We start from the raw sequence: 4,681 nt of genomic DNA, 5'->3' as shown, positions 1-4,681 counted from the left end.
AACCTTGATGCCAAGTTAGCTGGAGAAAAACGATTGCTCCAGTTAAATGAGCTAGAGGAATTTAGACTCAATGCTTTCGAAAATGCAAAAATTTACAAAGAGAAAGCAAAAAGATGGCATGATAAGAAATTGTCATCCAGAGTCTTTGAGCCGGGGCATAAAGTTCTGCTATTTAATTCTAGGCTCAAATTATTCCCCGAGAAATTAAAATCCCGGTGGAGAGGTCCATATGTGATTACAAGTGTATTACCATATGGATACGTAGAGCTTCAGGATTCATTGTTAATGGACAGAGAGTTAAACATTATCTTGAAAGCAATTTTGAGCAAGAAAGCTCAAAACGGAGACTTGATTAAAAGCTCAGTAATAGTCCAGCTAATGACATTAAAGAAGCGCTTGCTGGGAGGCAACCCAGCCATTCACAAAATTTAATTTTATTTGTTTTTGCTAATTAATTAATTTTTACAGGTATATGTCAGAGTATCTTCAAAAGGTAAAATAGCAATTGATTGAATTCACAGAGTTACAGGGAAATTTGGAAGCTCACTGGCGTGAAAAAGCCAGTAAGAAACGTTTTGGGCTTTGAACGCCCAAAAGAAGCACCCACTGGGCGTTCAACGCCAGTAAGGGTAGCCATCTAGGCGTTAAACGCCAGAAAGGAGCATCTTCTGGGCGTTGAACGCCAGAAAGAAGCACCTTCTTGGCATTTAACGCCAGATTGACAGCGTTCTGGGCGTTCAGAAAAACGCCCAGTGACAAAGGACTTCTTGGCGTTGAACGCCAGAAAGAAGCAACAGCTGGGCGTTGAACGCCCAGGAGAAGCAACAATTGGGCATTAAACGCCCAAAACATGCAGCAGTTGGGCGTTTAACGCCAGGATGGTGGGGAGGAGGTAAATTTGTCTTTCTTCACAAATTTTCTAATTTTTATGTTTCCATTCATGATTTCTTGCATAAACATGTTTCAAAATATCTTCCTTCAATTCCAAAAATTTTAATCCTAATTTCTAAAATCCCTTTTTCAAAAATATCAAATGTATCTTAATTCATAAACACAAATCTTTTTCTAATCCAAATCTTGTTCAAATCTTTTTCAACTCATCACTTTTGGATTTTGAATTTGCCTCTCCCTCTATTCCTCTCCTTTCCTTTCTTTTGCTTGAGGACAAGCAAACCTCTAAGTTTGGTGTGATTTGCCATGATCACTGAGCTAAAACTCATCAAGATCATGGCACCTAAGGGAACAGGAAGAGCAAGGATGTGAATTGAAGGAACTAAAGCGTCAGAAGCTATTCCTTGAAGGACCAAGCACCCCACAGACTAGAGGAACATCCACTTCCTAAAATACAGGTTGTTAAGTTCTAATTTTAAGCTTTAACTCTGTGATAGTATTATTATAGGATTTTACCTTAGAAGTTATATAGGAGTAGTAGTAATTAGCATATCTATTTTTATTTTATTTTCAATTAAGTTATAATTTATTTTCCTCATCATCATCAAACATGAATAAAATAGTAGATTTTTAGAATAAAGAGGCAATAATTTTTTTTCGAGTTCTTAACAAGAAAAATTCTAATTATTTATATGTGGTGGCAATACTTTTTGTCTTCTGAATGAATGCTTGAACAGTGCATATTTTTGATCTTGTTGTTTATGAATGTTAAAATTGTTGGCTCTTGAAAGAATGATGAAAAAGAGAAATGTTATTGATGATCTGAAAAATCATGAATTTGATTCTTGAAGCAAGAAAAAGCAGAAAAAAAACTTTTGCAAGAAATCATTGGATCAAGAAAAAGAAAAAGCCAATAGCCCTTAAAACCAAAAGGCAAGGGTGAAAAGGATCCAAGGCTTTGAGCATCAGTGGATAGGAGGGCCAAAGGAAGTAATTCCAGGTCTAAGCGGCTAAATCAAGCTGTCCCTAACCATGTGCTTGTGGCATGCAGGTCCAAGTGAAAAGCTTGAGACTGAGTAGTTAAAGTCGTGATCCAAAGCAAAAAGAGTGTGCTTAAGAGTTCTGGACACCTCTAACTGGGGACTCTAGCAAAGCTGAGTCACAATCTGAAAAGGTTCACCCAGTCATGTGTCTGTGGCATTTATGTATCCGGTAGTAATACTGGAAAACAAAGTGCTTAGGGCCACGACCAAGACTCATAAAGTAACTGTGTTCAAGAATCAACATACTACACAAGGAGAATCAATAATACTATCTGAATTCTGAGTTCCTATGGATGCCAATCATTCTGAATTTCGAAGGATAAAGGGAGATGCCAAAACTGTTCAGAAACAAAAAGCTACTAGCCCCGCTCATCTAAATTAGAATCTGAGCTTCACTTAAAACTCAGAGATTTTATTACTCCTTAAATTCTTTTTATCCTATTTTATTCATCTAGTTGCTTGGGGACAAGCAACAGTTTAAGTTTGGTGTTGTGATGAGCGGATATTTTATACGATTTTTGGGGGTAATTTCATATAGATTTTAGTATGTTTTAATTAGTTCTTAGTAGAATATTATTAATTTTTATGCAAAAATCATATTTCTGGACTTTACTATGAGTTTGTGTGTTTTTCTGTGATTTCAGGTAATTTCTGGCTGAAATTGAGGGAGCTGAGCAAAAATCTGAGTTAGGCTGAAAAAGGACTGCTGATGCTGTTGGATCCTGACCTCCCTGCACTCGGAATAGCTTTTTTGGAGCTACAGGAGTCCAATTAGTGCGCTCTTAACGGCGTTAGAAAGTAGACATCCAGGGCTTTCCATCAATATATAATAGTCCATACTTTGCGCGAAGATAGACGACGTAACTTGGCGTTGAACGCCAAATACATGCTACTGTCTGGAGTTAAACGCCAGAAACACATCATGATTCGGAGTTGAACGCCCAAAACACGTTATAACTTGGAGTTCAACTCCAAGAAAAGCCTCACCACGTGGATAGCTTTAGTCTCAGCCCCAGCACACACCAAGTGGGCCCCAGAAGTGGATTTCCGCACCAATTATCTTAGTTTACTCATATTCTGTAAACCTAGGTTACTAGTTTACTATTTAAACAACTTTTAGAGACTTATCTTGTACCTGATGACATTTTCAGATCTGAATTTTATACACTTTGACTGCATGAGTCTCTAAACCCCACTGTTGGGGTGAGGAGCTCTGCAGCGTCTCGATGAATTAATGCAATTGTTTCTATTTCACTCAAACGTGTGTGTGTTCCGATCTAAGATGTTTATTCGCGCTTAATTATGAAGGAGGTGATGATCCGTGACACTCATCACCTCCCTCAATCCATGAATGTGTGCCTGACAAACACCTCCGTTCTACATTAGACTAATAAGCTTCTCTTAGATTCCTTAATCAGAATCTCCGTGGTATAAGCTAGAATTGATGGCGGCCACTCTTGAGAATCCGGAAGGTCTAAACTTTGTGTGTGGTATTCCGAGTAGGATTCAAGGATTGAATGGCTGTGACGAGCTTCAAACTCGCGATTGCTGGGCATGATGACAAACGCAAAAGGATCAATGGATCCTATTCCAACATGATCGAGAACCAACAGCTGATTAGCCGTGCTGTGACAGAGCATCTGGACCGTTTTCACTGAGAGGATGGGAGGTAGCCACTGACAATGGTGACACCCTACATACAGCTTGCCGTAGACGGGCTTTACAAACAATTGAGTTGAATATTACATTGCAGAAATTCAGAGGACAAAGCATCTCCAAAACTCCAACATATTCCCCATTACTGCACAACAAGTAACGATTTTGTTCTCTTTTATTTCTTTCTATCCAATAATTCCAATTGATAATTTTGATTGACATCCTGACTAAGAATAATAAAATAAACATAGCTTGCTTCAAACCAATAATCTCCATGGGATCGACCCTAACTCACGTAAGGTATTACTTGGACGACCCAGTGCACTTGCTAGTTAGTTGTACGGATTACAAATTCGTGCACCACAAATCAAATCGACTTTTCAACCCAACAATCAGAATTCTCAGCATTCTTAAACAATCAAGAAATCAAATACATATTCATCACATTCTGTCAAAAATACAATTCAAACTTATCATTTAGTCATTCCAAACAATCATAAATTATTTGAAAATATCCACTAGACTTCCATGACATTCAAAAATTAAAACAGTTAATTTCAATATGAAATTCCCTATTTTTGTATGAAATCAAAATCATCGAAAGTTTCAGAGAAGCTTTCTGACCGAGCTGCTGAAGAGGAAAGCGTCAGAAATCTTTTGTGCCTCCTAGAACTCCAGTTAGCCGAATTCAAGGAGTATGGGCCTACGTCACTGTCAACTTCCACCGATAAAAAATGGTACCTGATGAGCGGATAATTTGTACGCTTTTTGGCATTGTTTTTAGTATGTTTTTAGTATGATCTAGTTAGTTTTTAGTATATTTTTATTAGTTTTTAGTTAAAATTCACTTTTCTGGACATTACTATGAGTTTGTGTGTTTTTCTATGATTTCAGGTATTTTCTGGCTGAAATTGAGGGACCTGAGCAAAAATCTGATTCAGAGACCGAAAAGGACTGCAGATGCTGTTGGATTCTAACCTCCCTGCACTCAAAGTGGATTTTCTGGAGCTACAGAAGTCCAATTGGCGCGCTCTCAACGGCGTTAGAAAGTAGACATCCTGGGCTTTCCAGCAATATATGATAGTCCATAT

The sequence above is a fragment of the Arachis duranensis genome, chromosome 3 (assembly GCF_000817695.3).
Source record: "Arachis duranensis cultivar V14167 chromosome 3, aradu.V14167.gnm2.J7QH, whole genome shotgun sequence".
Taxonomy (NCBI): Eukaryota; Viridiplantae; Streptophyta; class Magnoliopsida; order Fabales; family Fabaceae; genus Arachis; species Arachis duranensis.
The sequence above is the reverse complement of the archived record's forward strand: the minus strand, read 5'-3'. Positions refer to the sequence as shown.